Genomic DNA, 21254 nt, shown 5'->3' with positions numbered 1-21254 from the left:
TTTCGTACGCATGACTTTTCAGTCTGAATTTCCTGGTTGCTTATTTACTGTGTAGTTTTTCTCCCGGTGCAGCAGCAATTTTCTATAATTTGGACGTTCGACTACAAAATGCTAAATTAGAGTATTCAGTTTTTAATGAATGCGAACGTGTAATTAGCTGTGGTAGGAATCCAGGGTTGTGGAAGAATAATAAAATTAGGCATTAATTTAACCACGATTGTGTACCATTACGTTGCTCATTTTCTTTGCTACGAAGTTGACATTGTTCGGTACGCTCAATGCCCCATTATACATTCGGTAGATTGTAGTACATTGTGGTCTCAACCTGTGAAGGGTAATTTATGGAGACATTGTCAGTTGAAACATGGCAACAGTCGCTTCATACTGTTTTCAATCAATTAATATAAGATTATTCATAAGGGTTACATACATACGAACATATAAGCAACATTTTGTCGTATAACTTTAAAAACTGAAAAAAAAAAACAGCTCTTTTAGTAAGACACTTCCTCATTCACTTCGTGTGTGGCGTACACAATAACTTCATTGGTACCATTTTATCGGATAATCTGAAATGTCGTGGTGTTGTTGTGCTTGGTAGTTACAACAAATCAAGTTTCTAAGCTTTAAATTATGCGATATACACAGTAAATTTAAATATAATAGAAAATATTCCGATATTAGAATGTCTTCAAATTACTGATGTTTAATCCCTGGCTTGAAGAAACAAACATTTATATTTCAAAAATACATCTGAAACTGTTCATATTATTCGAACAAACTTTTGTTTTATTGTTTCTATCCCAACGGCCGATTTCGAAAAATTAACCATCTTGTGCCCGAGCCCGCCTTAAGACGGGCTTCAGTAAATTTACTTTAAACCTTTATGAACATTTTATTATGCTAATTTAATTTTATACTGATTGATTTTTCAAAATTGGATTCAATGTTTCGCTGCACTCCATTTTTTCATGTGAAATGTTCATTTACCGGATTGCTGCTGCAATTCAGTCCCAAAATTTACTGAATTTCTTTCAGCAATTTTATTTTATGAATTGATTAATTTACTGGAAATCAGTAATCGATTTAATGATTCACGCGAATACAGTAAAATTATTTGCTGAATGCAAAACAGTAAATAAATATATGCTGGAAATCAGTGAGCAAATCGATTTGTCAAATATTTTTACGTCAAACTGTCATTAGTGAAATCCGCCAAACCGCTGCGAAGCTCATACGGGATCATAGCTAAGTTACTGATAACCGGTACGGAACCATAGCTAAATTACTGTTGAGCTAGATTAAGGTAGGTGAAATTTTGTGCATGAGGGAAACATGGTTCCCTTACTCCAGCTGGTTAACCAGCAAAATATACTTTGCTTTGCTGATTGTACAGCAGAATTTCATTGCTGATTTTCAGTAATTGAGGTCAAGTTTGCTGAAGTTGAGTGCTGTTAGTTGAATGTAATTTTACTTCACTGGATACACATCCAAATTTATTTCACTGGATGAATTCCTGGTCTTACAGCTCGGCAAAATCCACCAAAAATTTGCTGGTTTAAAGGCAAAAATACATGAGTAGTAAAAAAAACGTGGAAGGGGATATCGAATAATAGCGAGCTATCGCTGCTTTGTGACAATTTCGTAAAAGATTTTCATTCTCAAGTTGGCCGCCAGACAGAAAGTTCTATTCGTGTTGTACTGCCCTTGTTACTTACTTTTACTTTTATGACGACAGGTCATAGAGATTCTATGCCGAATCCAGAATACGCCTCCATAAAACTTGATCTTGGGTTGCTCCTCTCCAGTCGTCCCTTACACCCGCTACTTTTGGCATTCTCGTCGACAGCACACATCCAAGGCGTGCGGAGTCTGCCTCGAAATCGTTAGCCTTTATCCGGGTCAGGCCCGGATTCAAGGGAGGGGGGGGGGGGGCACAGAGGGTAAAGGCCCCGGGCCTTCCGATACAAGGGCCCCCCTAGTCCTAAGCTAGACGAGACGGTAGAGTGGAGACCTTTTTTTTTGCTCGTCAGCTTTCAGCAAAGCGTTAAATCATTTCAAAATTTAAAATTTTCTTACCTCTATTTTTTTAAGAAGAGAGGGCTCCACGAAAATATCTGCCACGACACACTCGAAGAATCCAAGCGCTCACTGATCGACCTCTCGACACGTCCACGATTTATGTTCGTAGAGCGCTACCGGGAGGATAAGTGTCTTGTGAAGTGCAAATTTTGCAATCCCTAACAAGCCCTGTTCGCTGCCGCAATCCCTCTCTTCACATCGCGGCTCACTTCGTTTTTACACATTACGAGTATACTGCCCATAATCGCATATCAGTCCCAGCTTCATTTTCATCAAGTTGACAAAACAGCGCGTAAAGGTATTTTTCTTCCTTAAGTTATTTCAGCTGTTGAGCGTGGTTCATTCCCATATTTTCGACATAATATAATGAGATAGACATTTACCATAACTTCTCTAGAAGAACAACAAAAATACAGGTGGGACTGGTTTGCGATTATGGGCAATGTACCAAAATAGACAAATTCATTAACCACTTCTAAAGATTCTCATCCATCGATCTTTGCCAGCTCGATGTCGCCCGCAGTGCATGTCAGACTCCATGTTGATGGTACCGCTCCTCTGCATACCTCTCCTTCGCAGAGCACTTTCCAAGGCTTTGTTGAACAGCACGATCGAGAGCCCGACCTTTTGCAACGTTACAAACGTATCCGAAATTTCATCCGCTGTCCTGACACTCGATGTGAACCGTCAAGGGTCGCACAACTCAGCTTGATCAGTTTTGTTGGGAAACTATGCTCAAGTATAATCTGCTATAACTCGTTGCGATTCACTAATTCCAATGCCACCTTGAAGTCTATTAACAGATAATATGCCAGTAAGTTGTGTTCTCGAAATTTGTCGTACTTGTGGTACCTTCGTCACCGTTAAGTACCACTTCGAAGTGTTGTTTCCAAGCTGCGAGTTATCGATAATCAGGTTCCCCTTCGTCTTATTACACATGGCAAAAATTGGCACGATTCGGTTTCTGATTCCGTTAATCACTCTATAGAAGTTCCTTCGCGAGTGCAATGCTCACGTTTCTCTCGGTGGTGGAGCCGCTTTTCGGTAACTCTAGCTTCCCAGTGTCTCTCCCGCAACTGATGCGTCACACGGTTTGCTGCCTCTAACTTGTTAGCGTATGCTCGGTTCTTTCCCTCGGGCACATCTGAACACTCAGCACCGAACCACCCACTATGCATCGTCCCCACTGCCATGCCTATCATCTTTGACGCTGTTTCACTGATCGCGTCGTGGATCGTCGCCGTCGTTGGACAGCCAGGCGCGAACCTTACCTACTACGAGATAATGATCTGCAGATAGCCACACCGAGCGAATAAATTCCTACTGTTTAACTTGTGTGTGTTTAAATTCCAGCCCGCGATATTTATTTCGTGTTGTACTCTCCGTACGCATTTTCAATGAGCTTAGAAAACTTCTTCTTTACGTTGTTGGTTTTATCGTTTGTTGGCGTGTACACGTTGATGAAGCTGTATTTGAAAAATCTGCTCTTGATTCTCAATACGCATAAACGATCATTAATGGGCCTTCACCCAATGACGACCTTCATTTGGTTCCCTAGTAGCACGAAACCAACGCCCCGTTCCGCTCTGTCACCGCCACTGTAGTAGATGTGGTTAAAACAAAAGCCCGGAATTCATGTTCTTCTGTTTGTGGCCAACGCACCTCGTGTATTACTGCGGCTCTCTGGCCAAGATGCCCACACGTGCCAGTTCGGGCAGTGTTCTAACATTCCAAGTACCAAGTACCAAGTTTGCTTAGGTCTATTCAGATTGTTCCGACTCATGTTGTTCTCTGGATTGTTCAAAGTATATTTGTTTTGGCATGCGGCCTTACTGGGGCCGCTTGCTGGCGAAACGCCATAGTTTAGCTCCCCGCTCCGGACCAGTCGCTGTTTGAGCGGCCTGACATGGGAAACAGACGCACAGACGCTCAGACAAACTGCCCTCCGAAGAGAACAGCTTCCCCTTCCGTGTCAGTATATGATCAAGCTAACCCCCCCCTGGTTCAGCGATCTTCCCTTGGATTCTCGTGTCTCAGTCGGTACCTCGTGGAAGTAGGAACCTGGACCACATTGAGGTCTATTTTATGCCAACTAGTACTGTTGTACATTTACATGCCTCCTGTTTGTTTCGATTTTTGACGTATGTTGTCTTAATGATTGTTTAACAGATAAAGCGTACCCAGTTAGTGAACAGTTACCTACTGTATCAGAAATCTAATATTGTGAAATGGGAAGTGATAAACTGCTGAAAACAACATAGACTGAGGCGGTTGCAGGGAACTTTTGCTAGCAATCCTTGATTAATTCAAAATGTTCAGCCTTCAAATTTACCGCCAGTAAACGGAATTTGACACTGTTACTTGCAACGCTGGTGGCACTGATGTTCTTCTTCCGTTCAAACTCAGTTGACAGCTGTTGCGCTTCGTGCTGCCAGAAACAACAGACAAGGGGAATGGTTAACAGAAATGCTGAAGACACGAGGAAACTCTCAATGTAATATTATCAGACAACTAAGATTTTTGAAATTGCACTGCGTTTATGTTACGAAAATTTTCTGAATGCTTGTCGTTATGTTTGAACACAAGCAGATGCAGGTAATGTTATTCAATTTAATTAGTTTTAGTTTCCCAACGCATAGCTTCTACAGCGTCCTCAAATAATAAAAACGATAGCTAGGGGCGTAATACGCAAACTATCCACTGACGGAAACTCTGGGAATCTTTGTATAGTTTCCCGTATTAAAATCAGACTTGCAATATCTGACAATTAACGCATAGGGCAAAACCTGTTCTTCAGAGCTATTTAAGGCGATATAAAAAAGAGGATAGATCGACCATCCCGTAGGTACCAGGAGGTTTTCTCATAACTTTGGTTAGGACACACATTGCCAACACACTGGGGACTCTACGCACATATATACTGAAAATTAGCAAAACTATGAACATTAAAAACAAGAACTCTCTCCTCTTGTCATTGATTCTAATCTGGCTCAAAAAATCTAATTATTTGTTCGGTTAATTTTTAGATATGAGACACACAAAAAAGTTTACTATTTGACGCAGACTTTGACCGAAGTGTATCAGATAGGTAGATCAAATTTTGAGCTTAAGAATTTAACAAAAAATTGGGCCCGAATAAAGACATTTAAGTTAAGTTTTTTTATTCTCCTCACCGTGCGTGAGGTGAATTTGTAATATTTTATTACACTATTCTACTTTGGTAAATATGTTTCAGATCGAATTATTCTTCCACACAAATATAGTGTTCATTCTATGCAAAAAAATCGATTTCCTTGAGAAAAACAAAAATAATCTGTCAAGAGAAGATCCTAGTGGTAATAGGTTTAGTGTTAAGCTGAAGTAAGGTACCAACAGTTGCGGCAGTGAAATTCTGCTCCCATAGATGCAAATCCCATTGAAACCAAATAAGATTCTCAACTACAGGAACACTCTTTTACATCCACCACTGTTGGTACACTTGCCCTATGCTGTGACTTGTACATTCCTAAATCTACCAATTTATACAGTGAATGGTTTAGTCATTAAACTGAATAGAGTTTGAGTGTAGGTATGGTTTTGTTATTAGGTAAAGCGAAATCGAATTCCATATGCCGCATATAACGTAATTCGCGTATAAAGTATTTCGTCTAAAGATTGAACAGGGGCTTTGCGAATACAAAACCGACTTTGGTTTATTTTGTGAGGATATATTTTTGACCAAATAATTCATTGCCTGAAGGCAGTATTCTGACTCTCCATATTCTGTTCGCCCGACAGTTGAGGATCTAGTACTACCTACGATCTGATAGATTTCAATGGTTTATGGCAGCAAGTTTCGAACATACAATGAACGTTACGTTTATAATAAGGTCAACTCATGAGAATTCAAATTAACATTAGTCATTCTTAGAAACAAATTATGCATACGAACAAACAAATCCGCGTTTAAATAATCATTCGGAAACTCGTTGAGTATTGCGAAGTTGCTTTGTTCGATGGTGCTATGACATTAGAAGTCAATATTTATATTAAATCACAAACGGTTCGTGCTGTAAAAGTTTGAGCATGAAAAAAAATCGTGTTTACCACCCTAGTCGAGAAAGTATGATTACAACTCCAGGAGATACTTCTAATCACCAACAACTGATCGACAAAGGCCATGCTGGCGAAGCAATTTAGGGCCAGAGAAGAATGGTAAACAAAATTATGGACACCTAGAGCGATTTGTTAATGAAATAAATACGTCCCGTAAACAATAAACATCGATCGTCCGGGAGAGAAGTCAAGGGTACCAATAGTACAAAGCGATATTATTTTCTCGAATTTAAAGATGGAACCTCGGCGACGAGTGGCGCAGAAGAAGTGAAATGGAACGGAAAGCAGAAGCAATAATCTAAACCGAGCCAGGCCAAAGTTAGCGAGCTTAGTAAACATTCCTTTTTCGAGCTAGACGAGTTGAAGAAAAATTGATCGCTTCTCAGTTTTTTTCCGTTTCCTCAGTTGTCAACAACATACAATGTGTTATTTCTTCGGAAGACCGCATTGTGCCTCAGGTTCTGGGAAATCAGATGTTGCTTAATTTATATCGATCGTGAAGCTATCAAAATTAATTGCGAGTGTGGCATTTGGGAAAAAAATACATTTTCCATTTATCTTTTCATCTGTATGTGATGATGTACTATTGTCGTAAGAAGAATAATTGATTGCTGAAGCTGTATTGTGCATCAATCGTACACGCAAACGAAGAATAAAGCGAAACAACGGTAGTATTGAGTAAAATAAATTCAATTCTCGCGTGATTTTGGAACCTTGATAACGAATTGCCGTAAACTCTAATGTATATTTTGAATAGTATTTCTGTTTTATTCGTAATTTTAATTATGTATCTTCCGTTGTCTGGGATAGATATCTGTCTACACTTAGAGATTAAGAGTGATTTTCTAAAAGAGCGTAGACACTTCAGCATACATTTTATTTGATGCATTGTAGTTCAGAAATCTTTGGTTGTCTGTTCAATAATAAATTGTAGGTTACATTGGAAAAAATTAGTTGTGCATCTGTGACGCTATTTATTAGCAGCTATAGAACGTTTATTTTGTACCTAAAATAAAACAAGAAGGGGTAAATTTTGGTGGCCTTTGACGTTGTTCATATCACTTTTTGGAAGCTGTATTTGGAATCATGTAGAAATCGTTATTTACTACAACAACTTCGGATCGTTAACTGAAAACTCAAATCAGCATAATGAAACTGTTTTTCAATTGATTCAACAAAGTAATGTGAAATAATAACTCGCAACAAATTCGTTTCAACTTTCAGTCAGTGATTTATTTTGGACGCATTTAATTTCAGAGCTCACCTAACGACTATTTTGTTTTCCGTCATGCAATCAACTATCAAATTTAATTTGATATTCTCAACGACGTCATTGTATCACTTCGAAACGGAAAAGATAATCTTTCCGAGTCTGACATACGTTACAGCCGTACCAGTTTCCCCGGGCACGGGTCTGTCCACGAGTACGCTAGACGTGTTGTTCAAAGGAAAAAGGGGCTCCGGCCTTGTGAATATTCTCTCCTAAGCTCTTGTTATACTGAAACGAAACAAGCTCAGTGCGGGGTGGTCTAGTGCTGTCAGGCTCCTGAACGTGATACTACGAAGCCGATATTCATTGTCTTTTGTTCCATATGTGTCGCATAAAAGTGAGACTCTGCCTTTCCACCCGAGTTGGTTGCAAAGCTTGTTTTTCTTTTTTTTTTGTGTCGGAACGATCTTTTCTTTCGTTTACATTCAACGTTACCAATATAGGTGGAGAGGACAGAAATCGCTTTGCAAAAAATCTGAACCTCGGTGCGGCATAGAAATATGCTTTGAATGAACTGATTCTCCTGTCTTGAAAGAAAGAAAAACTCATGGAGCATTTCAATGGCTTCACTCTACGGTCGATTTTGTCTATGTTTGTGTCTTTTTTTTTTCTTGCTTCGTTCGTCTACAATTTCACCTCAAATTTTGATGTATCTATGCTGAATTAGTTTTGCTAATATTTCTTTTTAATTTCATAATTTTCTCATTTTACCGTATAGAATCTGGGTTTAGCTAATATTGTTTGATTATTTAGTGCAGCGGTTCTCAACTTTTTTTCGTTCGCGTACCCCTTGGCGATATTTTTCATATGGATTGTACCCCCTGGTTTTGAATGTTTTCGTAGAGTGGGAGAGAGTAGTGGTAGATCATGTTGTGGTAGTCTTATTTAGGTTTCAAATTGAACTATGGTTTGTTCGATTGCTACAGTCATGTTTTGAGAGCAAGATTGAAAAACGAATGAAGTATTGTAGAGAAAAATTGCTTTGTCAGCCATTACTGATTTTTCTCTCGCGTACCCCCTGAAGGCATTCGAGTACCCCCAGGGGTACGCGTACCCCAAGTTGAAAACCGCTGATTTAGAGTAAACATGACATTCAGTACCCCTATCATTTTTTTTCAACTACGTGCTGCTGGGAAAATAGTTTTGAAACGTATAAGAGCACTTTCAGTTCAACAGGCAGAAAAAAAACATCAGTTTTTCCGAGACATTGTTGAATTTGGCATAAACTTTGATATTCTCGGATGTGATGTCTTTCTTGTTATGAAAATACACCATGAACAATATTAATGATATCATGAACTTTTGCTGCGTAACGCTATCTATGCGTTACTGTTTCGCAGTGTTGACAGCAACTGAACTGGATTAATAAAAGCATGCATTATCAAACGCTAAATCGAAAATTAAGTTCATAATGCTTAGATTTTCATTCATAATTCTAAGTAGTTGAAACTTTATTCGTGATTCCGAATCATGAAAACTATTATTCTACTCGAAACCATGAAATAAAATCCTGAAAGGCCGAGATGTTTGGCCTACAATGCACTGATTGACAAAATGCCTGAGTGTTATAATTGTCTGCTTCTTCTCTCCTCAATAATGGTATTGAGTTAAATATCTATTTTCTTAAATAAAAACACGCTTATCAAATACGCACCAATTTTAGTAGGTTTCGCCAGGAATATCCACCTCTCTTCAGTCGAAAGTCTGGTTAGAGTCCCGAACGGAACAGAATCGTCAAAGTTTAATTGTATTTCGTTTCGAACATGAGTGAAGTATTCCGGCAGTGCTTTGGACAACTATTTCGGTTGTTCATAAACGATATATCAACCCTGCCGTTGACAGGGAAAAACAATATCGCACACTTAGCCTTGGGGCTAGTAGCGGCTTCGATCATCTAGATTAATTGAGAGAATTCGTTATCGATATTGTTGTTATTGGCACATTTTGCATGTGTAGGATAAGTGCAACGATACACCGTGCCCCAGTGCTGAGTCGAGAAAATTTCCAGCTCGAAAAGATCCTCGACTCTATCGGAAATCGAACCCGATATCACAACCATGTGGGAGAGCTAGCCGACCGACATCGCTAACCACAGAGCCACGGGGACCACATTGGCCGTTGACAAGCTTCGTGTTTTTGGAGACGACACGTTTGTGTCTTATCGAGGATCACCAATCGACGCAGTACAGCAACAGATTAAGCATGATCTTTTTCTGTTACAAGACTACTTCAAAACCAACTTGCTTTCGTTGAACTCAAGCAAAACGAAATACAACCTATTCCACTCACCGTACCGACAAATACCATTCCACACTACTCTGGAGATCCATGGTGAAACCATAGAGGAAGGACTTGGGACTTACTCTGCACTCAATGTTAAGCTGGTCAGCACACATCAACCAACTTAAAAGCAGGCTGTGTTAATTTTGTGGATTGCTGCGTAAAATTTCTGCGTTCATTTCAAGTAAATGGCTGACGAAGTGATACACTACCTGTCATAAGTTTGGAATCGCTTTACTGAGTATTGCAACACCCCGTTTGAATATTGCAACACCTCCCGAAAAGTTTAGCATCATCTGGAATAGGCGGATACCTCGTGTTTTTGACAACAAAGAAAGTTGCGGTTTTCAGAAAAAATGTTCAGAAGGTCAAAGGCTACTATATGGTAACCAAATCAATGTGAAATTTTAGCGCTATGTGACGCTAGTGACGCTAATCTCACGATTCCGACCTGCTAGAAAGTTGCGGTGTTCAGCAAACTTGTTCAGAAGGCTAACGGCTAATACATGTTAGACAATATAATACTGAATTACCCCGCTATGCGGCGCTAGGGTGCATGCAATTTGGACTTCAACTTATCGCGTGATTATTATTACGATTTCGACAACTTCGGCAACCACCAGGGCGAGTGTTTTTGACCTCGGTTGTCTGCTCGCTGGATGGGGCTTACACGCGCCTTCTCGAACGCACCAATCGTAAACAATCAGTGCTTATAGAATTGCGTGAACAAAAAGTGTCAGGGTAGAGCGGGGCTAGTTGGTCATTTTTGGTCAAAATGTTCTGTAACCTTTTGTGGGAAATATCATGGCAAAAACTCATTCCATGGAAATGTTGTGTTAAGTCTATAGCATCTAGAAAAAATATAAACTGTACAGAATAGTTTATGATTTTGCGGATATTCTATGTTTTTTGAGAGGATGTCGAATTGGCCAACTAGCCCCTCAGCCGGGGTAAGTTGGTTAGGGTGTGGGGTAAATTGGCCATTTATATTTCGGAAGGACAATTCAGTTTTCAGCGAGCAGCGAGCATTTGCGGCAGCCTGTGGCGTCTCAGCGGAGGTCAAACTGCATCCGGTTTTTGTTTATACATTTGCTTTCCGAAATCCCAAACAATGAAAATAGTAACTCATAATTGTATGAAAAAAATCCTGTTACTCTTTCATACCTGACGAGAAGTATATGTTTAAATCTCTCTAATAGTTTGGTTGCGAACTAAATCAAAGACAATACGGATTAAATTGAGAACCGGAGCCAAATTCTAGATTCGCATCTGCAATCACAATTACAAGCACAAAACTATAGCTACATTAGTTTTTTTCTTTTTTTTTTTTTTGTTGAAAGCTTGCTTTCGTCGAAATTTTCATCAGGTAGAAGGCATTTGTCGATGCATTAGTGTACGTTATAGTTATTTTAGATCAATGACTCAGCGTTTATAGTGTGCAATAAAATATTCATCAAAATGACAATGCAATGGAGATAATTTTTACCAAATAGTTTAATCGTTTCAAATAAATGGTTTTGCTTAACAATAAAAATGCTATTTTCGCTTGGATTCAGTTTGCATCACGAAAGCACTGTTCCTGAAATTGCGTTTACTTGGTTACTTGAATTCATTTATGATGTCCATATGACCAACCAGCCCCGCTAGTATGTGACCAACTAGCCCCTCATGTATTAAATATGTAAAATACTTGAAATATATGAAAATAAAATTTTTGGCGAAAATTTGCTTTACACAACTTAAAACTAACGAAAATGACTTTCATAATACGTTGAGCCATGTTCATTTCCATTTGGCTTACTTTGTTTAGACAAAAAGTTTAAACTAGAAAACCGAGTAGAATTGATGGCCAATTTGGCACCAACCTGTATTTATTATAGGTCCTTATTGAAACTGTACATCATTTTGTCATTTAGTTTCCCTGGTTATCTACTGCGTATCACCCATATAACCTGATTTTTTGATACGTAGATTCGAAGATATTCTCATTGACCAACTTACCCCGTAACCAACTAGCCCCGCTCTACCCTACTGTGTTACTGAATATCACAACTATCTAAACAGAGTTTGAGATAGAGTAAGTAGGGAAACACTGAAAACTTTATGCATACTAGCAGCACATTGAAGAAAAAATCCGAACTAAACTGTTAACGAACCAGAAACTCTTGATCTTTTGAGTAACTTTACTGAAAATCGCAACTCTCCAAATGATGGGATTATTGAGCTAAACCGAATTTGAGACGCTCCAGACTACATGCACACTAGTGCTGCGTTGCGTCTAAATTTCGTACTATACTGTCTGCCAATTACAAGCTCTTGACCTCCTAAGCAACTTTGCTGAAGACCACAACTCTTTAGGTTTCCAGAATCAAAAGATAGAGTTACATTAATCTGCCCATTTTAGGTGATGCTAAACTTTCCAGGGTGTTGCAGTATTCAAACTAAGTGATACAATACTCAGTAAAGCGATTCCAAACTTATGACGGGTAGTGTACATCGCACTGATCCACTCTAGACTGCAGCCTGCCTGTAATCGCATAATTGTAACATTCGACATTTCATGGATTTCGTGCTTTTTCTGGGAAATGCTTAGAATAAAAAATATGCTTATGTTTGTGTGAAAAAAGTAGTAAAAAATACCAAGTTGTTTTGTCACATAGCGTAAATAACCGCATAATTGTCACACTATTTAACTTTTTCAACTTTTTTGTCAAAAAAACTTCCATCCAAATCCACATCTGCATCCTTTGGAACTCGGAAGTTATTCTGGTCCGGTAACCAACCACCGGTGATCCGTTTCTGATGTTCAGCTCATGCTTATTGAATACATGAAAAACTTCATTTTCCCTGTGATATATTCCAAAAGTAGCTTGAAAGTGACGGCATAAATGTATCATTGCAAAAATTTCAACCAATTTGACTTCAAAAGTAATGTTTAATGTATACAGAATGTAAAGTAGTGCTTTCTTCATGATACAACGTTCAGTTAAAGTGTCTATTTGCAAGAATATATTGGGAACAAAGCATTTAAGGTCAAAATATAAAAGTGCGATTTGCTCGAACAACCAATTTTGCAAATGTTACAAATATGCGAGTATGGGCAGTGCAGTATCTAGTAGTACAATGCCCTGCCTACTGCAATAAGGACCTCCAGAAATCACAAAAACTTCAAACTTCAGATGAAACGATTCATCGAACAACAAACTCACCGATTCCTCACATAACCACTCTAATACGCCCTATTTTTACTTTTTCTCCGTTTCCGCCTAGGTCCGCCACCCGCCGCTCATCGATAATCACAACTATCAACATCACTAATGTGTTTATGAAAATCCAGTTAAAATATTTTATAAAATGTTATTTTTTAAGCATACTTCCTTAAAAGAGCATTACTTGCTCACTGGGAGATGCTACAGTAATTGTAAATAATATTTGAATAAAAATACGGGTTTTTATGCCTATTGAAAAAGTTTCTCGAAAGGAGTAACACTTGAACAGGCTATTTCCCGAAGAAAATTAAAAAAAAACTTCTTGACTAATTCTAGAAAAGTGCTTTTGCGAAAAAAAAACTGGCAACTTACGCTTCGAGACCTCAGACCAGAGCGAGTTTGGCTGATAAAAACCCGTTCTAGTCCGAGGGTTTAGCTGATATAAATTTCGAACTCTTTTTATGTGCAAGTTTATCAAAGTTAGCCAAGAGGAGGGCGAAAAATAAATAACACCGAAACGTAAAAAACGAATTTCTTTGATAAAAGTTTGTATACAAGTTACTACGTTGGCAACTTACACTCGAATGAATGTTAAAAAATACCAGTTTATTATTATTAGTAATCATTTTGCTTGCCTTTTGACGTCACTCTCGCTGTCACTGGACTTGTTTGTTGCTAAATTTAGCATAAATCTACTCTTTCGAAAAACCAATAATATTAACAAAACGGCTTGAACTTTTTTTTTCTAACTATCACAAGCTGTAATCACATATTTCCCTAAAGAGCATTATTTTGACAGGAGATTTTGAATTTTTTTTTTCGATCAAAAAAACATCAAAGACATTGTAGAAAATGAATTGATGATATAATACGTAATATTTATTTATTTATTTCGTCAAGCAAATGTAGACTACAGTTATAATAATACAATGTTTACTTATACTCTATACATTATTTCCAGTAGCTAGTCGTTTTTTTATTTGATTTCTGCCCATAGTGATGTCGATATTTTCGCAGTGCTGATTATAGTGACGCGTCATGCGATTTATTGGGCCATTTTTTGAGTAGTTAGTTCTGTGAGAGCTTTCCGAAAATATTTTACGATTTCTTAATTGACGACTGGGTGCATAAAAATTTAGTTGCGATAATAATTTAGAAGATTGCACGCGTTGAGAAATAATGTCATTGATAAAATAAAGCATTGAAAGTTCGCGGCGTTCTTCAAGTGCTTGGATGATTATAAGCATGCAGCGTGTTTCATATGATGGCATGGGAAATGCTGTCCAATTTAGCTTACGAAGCGCGTACAAAAGAGACTGTTTTTGGACAGATTCGATGCGTTCTTCATGTGTGACAATATAGGGGTTCCATACAATGCTACAATATTCCAGAATTGGTCGGACGTATGTAATATATAATAGTTTGATTGTATATGGGTCTTGAAAATTATGGCCGAAGCGTTTTATAAAGCCCAGCATTCTATTTGCTTTGTTGATTATTGTGTTATAATGTTCTATGAATGTAAGTTTAGAGTCTAAAACTACGCCTAGGTCCCTTACGATTTTGCATTTTTCTACTGGTTGGTTCCCTAAGAAAATGTTTGTAGGTGGTGTTACTGATTTTCTGCTAAAGGCTATTGAATTACATTTTTTAATGTTAAGTTGTAATAGACTTTTGTTGCACCAAGTGTAGAATATATTAATTTCATTCTGGAATATTTCGAAGTCTTCTGCATTGGTTATTTCTATAAAGAGTTTTATTTTTTTTTTCTTCATATATAAAGAGCTTTATGTCGTCAGCATATACAAGCACATGTATTGACTTGAGAAGAAAGGAAATGTCAATTACGTATAATATAAACAGAAGAGGGCCCAGGTGAGAACCTTGAGGAACCCCAGAAGTTACTTTTATTGGGTTTGAAAAGGAATTTTGAAAGCGGACTATTTGTGTTCGTTTTTTTAAGTATTACTGCAGCCATTCCAAAAATTTTGTTTCCATTCCGTATTTTTCGAGCTTGAAGAGCAATAAAGGTATGTCGATTCTGTCAAATGCCTTGCTGAAGTCCGTATAAACAGCTTCTTGTCCATTAAAGTCAAAGCGAAAGTTATGAATTCCAAAAGATTTGTGGTAGTTGATCGGCCTTTGTAAAAGCCCTGCTGTTGAGTTGTAATTTGGTGTTTTACTTGCTGAAAGATTTTTTCATTAATCATTGATTCAAATAATTTTGGAATGCATGAATTAATGGCAATTCCACGATAATTACGAATGTCAGATTTAGCGCCAGATTTGAAAATTGGCACTGATTATGAAGTTTTCCAGAGTTCTGGAAAAATTTCATTCTTTAGGGACATATTAAAGCTATAAATGGATAAAAACTGTTACGAATGCTCGCAGCCGATCACCAACCTTAACCTAATAAAATGTCATCTTTGCGATAGTGTCGCACACATGAAATGCTTCGGCTGGGCACGATCGAATTTGGATTTCGTCAATAGGCAGCCCAATTTGCTTTGGTTCTGCGCAGATTGCTTAAAGTCTATCGAGAATCTGAAGACGAAACATTCATCGGATACTGCTATCGATACCACATCAGCTCTCGCAGACTCAATCACCTGCTGTATGAATGAAGTGAAGAAAGAACTTGGACAAATAAATGCTTTCATAGGATCGATTTCTGATAAGCTTTTAACAAATACAACACCAGTAATGTTGTCGGCTAATCGCAGTTCTAAGCGCCCTAGAGTGATTTCCCCGAGCGACACCCCTAAGCGACCAAGAGGGTTTTCTGGTTTATTGAGTGGAACTAAAGCTGTCGAAAACTTTCCGTCTTTAGTCGAAACCGTCCCGCAACCAACTGCAAAATTTTGGATTTACCTCTCGCGCATCGCCCCTCATGTGTCCGAGGATGAAATAGCTGCTCTCGTTCGTGATTGCGTATCCGACATACAACCCGTCGTTAAGAAGCTTGTTAGAAAAGATGCTGATGTTAAATCCCTCGCTTTTATTTCCTTTAAAGTCGGCATTGACTTACAGTTGAAAGATGCCGCCCTTGATGCTAATAACTGGCCGAAAGGAATCTATTTTCGGCAGTTCGAAGAACGCAATGCATCATCGGATTTTTGGAAACCAAAAGCATCGAAGTTTCCCCGAACCGTACCATCGCAGCCTGCAACAAGTCCTCATCTTGTTCCTCTCAACTAGCTGCGCAACCTCCGAGGGATCCTGGGGGCCAACCGGCCCCCAGTCTACACATCTCGCCACATCGAGCTGAGCGTAGCTGAGGCGCATTTACCACCAGCACCTGTGACCGTCGTGAATCGCTCGTTACCATCAGCAGAATTTGAGCCGCTACAGATATCCAGCCCAGTTTTGTCGCCAACTGTTAACAGCATCCTATCTGCCCAGCAACGACTCGAATCTTCGTACAATCCATTGACTTTTACTACCAGAACGTAAACGGTTTACGCAGCAAAATAACAGAATTTGCGCTGGCAGTATCCGATTCGCTTTATGATTGTATCATTTTGACAGAATCTTGGCTAGATGAACAAATCTCTTCAGCGCAATTGTTCGGTTCTGACTATACAGTATATCGCTCTGATCGTAGCTCACTGAATAGCAGCAAAGCAAGGGGCGGCGGAGTAGTCATTGCCGTTCGGCGTTCATTGTTTTCTGCGCTGCTAGCAGAGGCTGCTGATGATTCACTCGAGCAAGTGTGGGTAACAATTAACAACAGTGAATGTAAAATCGTAATCGGAGTTTCCTATATTCCACCCAATTTGCGAAATGAAACTGAGATTATTGATCGTCATATTTCGTCAGTAGAAAAAGCCGTTAATTCCACTGGTATCAATGACGATCTTTTTCTTTTCGGAGACTTTAATCGCGCTGGTCTATCCTGGTCGGTGCAACCACAGTCCAATTATCTTATTGTCGACGCCCTGCACTCATCTGTGAACGCTGGTAGTACACATTTGTTAGACGGCATGGCTTTTAACAACATGTTTCAGATCAATCCTGTTCGGAATCAGAATGGCCGGTTCCTAGATTTAATTTTTGCAAATTTGCACGCTTTGCCATCATGCTCCGTCACCACTGCACCCGATCCTCTGTGTAACATTGATGTTCATCATCCACCATTGATGGTTACCTTCAACAGACCTGTAAAGGCTCAGTTTGTAGATGAGTTCGATCCTTCCAGTTTCGACTTTCGGCGGGGAAACTATGAGGCGATAAGTTTGGCACTGAGAGGTATCGATTGGAGCTTTATCAACCAGTGTAGAAATTTGGATGAGGCCGTGTCACGATTTACTGCATTGATTCAGGAACTTATACATTCATATATTCCCAAAGTTCGTCCTCGCTATAAGCCTACCTGGGGAAACAGGCATCTTGCTAGGCTCAATCGTGCTCGTAAATCAACCCTGCGTGCCTATCAAAGAAACAGAAACCCCGTCAATAGGATCCGTCTCACCTCTGCCAGTCGATCATATAAAGCCCTAAACAGAAAAATATATTCGTCTTTCGTGCGCAGAACAGAACACAACCTACGTTCGAACCCGAAAAGCTTTTGGAGGTTTCTTAATTCGAAACGTAAGGAGGATGGATTACCATCTAGCATATTTTTGTCAAATAGTGTAGCGTCCACGAATGACAGTAAATGCGTTCTGTTTGCCAAGTATTTTGCTGGTGTTTTCAATAGCGAGTGTGCATCCTCGGATGAAATTGCTGAAGCCATGTTTCCTGTTCCTAGTGACACATTTTGCGCCGGTATCTTTACAATCTCAAACGAAGAAGTTGCTGAAGCCATCTGCAACCTGAAACAATCATTCTCTCCTGGACCCGATGGTATTCCTGCCGTTATCCTGAAGAAATGCGCTGCAGTTTTAAAGTCACCGCTAGCCGCTATTTTCAACCTTTCCCTTCAATGTCATCAATTTTCTCGCAGCTGGAAAGAATCTTTGATGTTTCCGGTTTTCAAAAAAGGTGATAAACGAAATGTGGAACACTATCGTGGGATCTCTTGTTTGTGTGCTTGTTCAAAAATTTTTGAAACGATTGTCCACAATCATCTCATGTTCAGCATAAAAAGCTATATTTCTACCGCTCAGCATGGGTTTTACCCTGGTCGATCCGTTTCTACTAACTTGCTGGAATTCACTTCACTCTGCTTGCGTGGTATGGATCGTGGTCTTCAGGTTGATGCTGTTTACACGGACCTGAAAGCTGCTTTTGATCGTGTTGATCATGGATTACTTTGTGCAAAATGCGATAAGCTTGGAGCTTCAACTGGACTGGTAAAATGGCTCAGTTCTTATCTACGCAACCGACAGATCGCGGTAAAGTTGGGAACGTCGCAATCCGCTTGGTTCAGCAACAATTCTGGTGTTCCTCAAGGCAGCATTCTTGGGCCGCTGCTTTTCTCTTTGTACATTAATGATGTAACTAAAGTTCTACCACCTGGCACACGACTATTGTACGCTGATGATACTAAAATATTTCAAATTGTTGAGAATTATGATGATTGCTGTAGACTTCAAACGTTACTCGATGCTTTCAACGACTGGTGCCTACGCAACTATATGATGCTGAGCATTCCCAAATGTACCGTGATCAGCTTCCAGCGCAAAAAACAGCCGTTGCTTTTTGACTATCGTATCGCTGGCACTTATTTACATCGTAGCGACGTTGTCACTGATTTGGGTGTTTTGTTGGACACCAGTATGTCATTTAGGCAGCATTATTCTGCGATCATCAATAAAGCCAATCGTCAACTTGGTTTAATATTTAGGATTGGAAAGGAGTTTCACGATCCTGGTACTATGCGCACACTCTACTGCTCTCTGGTACGCTCAGTTTTAGAAACTTCCTGCGTTGTTTGGGACCCATACTACGATTTTTGGATACAGCGAATCGAGCGCATTCAAAAGCTCTTTATCCGAAGGATTTGTCGCAGATTGCCATGGAGGAACCCTGATAATTTGCCGCCATACGAAAACCTTTGCCTGCTGGTGGGGATAAAACCCCTTGAAGAACGTCGTAAGGACATACTGGCCAGAACTGTGCACAAAATCCTCACTGGTTGCTATGACTGCCCCGCTATCTTGACAATGCTTCAGCTGCAATGCCCTCTTCGTCCACAACGTCATCAGCGATTACTGCAGACCAACGCACACCGCACGAATTATGGCCAGCATGAACCTGTTCGTCGGATGGCTTTGGTTTATAATCGTCAAAATGTTAATTTTAATTTCTAGTATAGTTAATTAATGTGCATTGTTTGTTTTGACTTTATCTATGTTATCTGTATCAAATTTTTGTAATATCTCTGTATATGTTTTTGTTTTTTAAAAGAAATGCTGGGTTTTTATGCCGCCTTAATAGTCGCCTACCAGTGACTTTCAAGGTGGCTTTTCCCAGCCATACACTCGATTATTCATTAAGACTGCTAGTCGGATGGATTTATTTCAATAAATAAATAAATAAAAATAAAAAGGTGTTGTAATGGTGTAGATAGTTCTTCTGCCTAGTTTTTGAAAAATTGGAGCTATTCTGTCAGGTCCAGGACCTTTCGTAGCGTTTAAACTTGTAAGTGCGTTCTGAATTTCGAATTCAGATATTTGATTGACAGCTAAAGAATTCAAAAATTCAGGAAAATACGAAAAGTATTCGCGGTCGCGATCTGTTTCTTCATATGAGGTGTATATTTCTTGAAAAAAAGTGGCAAAAAGACTACATATTTCATCACTAGTTTTTCCTACATTGTTGTCAAGATGCATTCGTGAGTTGTTACTTTTTAGTTTGGTTTTTACGTAATTGAAGAAGTTCTTAGGGCAAGACTTGATTTGATGTTCGATTTTACGATTATGTTCTTCATGTGCAATTTTAATGGCTGCGTCAAGTTGAGAGCAAATTTCTTGGTAATTTTGAAGATTTTCGCTATTGTTGTCATTTTTGTATATTTTATGTGCTTTTTGTTTTCTATTTTTCAGGTTCTTCAATTGTGTATTAAACCACACTGGATTAACAAATATCCACTAAAAAAAAGAAGACGAACAAACAAATAATATGTTTGTTCGTCTTCTTTTTTTTAGTGGTACATTTTCTGATATAATTTTATTAATTATTTCATCAAATTTTTGTAGTTCTTCGTTGATATTTCCTTTTTTACAAATTATACTACGCCAATTTATTATGCGAAGTCTACGTTTGACTTGTTCGAAGTCAGTTTTGTGGTATTCCGGTACATCCTCGTACTCACAGTCGCTAGGGTACGAAGTGTTATTCATTATTATTGAATATTCAATTGCTGTGTGGAATGCTTCATTTTTCCAGATGGGTTTCAATGATGCATCTACACAGAAGTCTTCAGTGCAGTTTGTGAATAATAGGTCTATAAGAAATTTTGTTTGTTTTTGATATGATTGATTTAATATAGACCGAGTTCTGAGGATTTGCCAAAAAAATACTGCAGTGTTTCGCCTACGACTGGGAGTAAGATAGATTCATTTTCAATGTCTACAATAAAGTCTACATTACGTTGGTTGAAGTCGCCATAGACATGCAGTTTTACTTTTGGTGTTATGTTAGACATAATAAATTCTAGAGTTTTGAAAAATAATTCATACGAATGTTTATGAGCATTCCGGTGGAAAGTACACGGAACAGAAGATATGCTCTTCGCCAGCAATAAATGCTTTGGCCCATACGTGTTCAAATTATTTATGTTTGTCGGATATTATTTCTTCAGAAGTAAAGTCTACATTAATGGCAATGAGGACTCCACCGCCTGACTTTTTTTGACTGGTAGACAAATTCCGATAATTGTTTCCAAATACTTCTTCGCTTCTTACGGTTTCGTCCCAGCTGCTCTCAGTTCCTAAAATTATTTTAAAAGATGACAACAATAGATTTTGTTGAATACCTGGTAATTATATACTTATATACAGGGTGCGCCATGATTATTGCAGAAAAATGTAGAGTCAGTTTGCAGGTCGATATATGTTGGGCCCAGAAACTGAATAACAATCAAAACTGGACCTTCATGCAAGACGGTACCTCGAAGACCGTTCAAGATGAGTGGCCTCGAAACTAGTCAGATCTCAACTTGATAGACTTCTCGATTTTGAGAATGTTAAAAGCAAAGGCAAAACAACACTCGGTCCGTCTGTTTCTTGTTGCAAAAATTATAACGCACCCTGTGAAATATTTTGACGTTGGACTAACGTCTATATCGAAGTTAGGCATATGAATTTGAAAATCTAGTAATTCAACCGGGGAAAACCAGGGAAAAGTGGTCAGGTTTTGAGCGCTTATAT

This window comes from Wyeomyia smithii, chromosome 1 (assembly GCF_029784165.1).
Source record: "Wyeomyia smithii strain HCP4-BCI-WySm-NY-G18 chromosome 1, ASM2978416v1, whole genome shotgun sequence".
Taxonomy (NCBI): Eukaryota; Metazoa; Arthropoda; class Insecta; order Diptera; family Culicidae; genus Wyeomyia; species Wyeomyia smithii.
Note: the sequence above shows the minus strand (reverse complement) of the source record.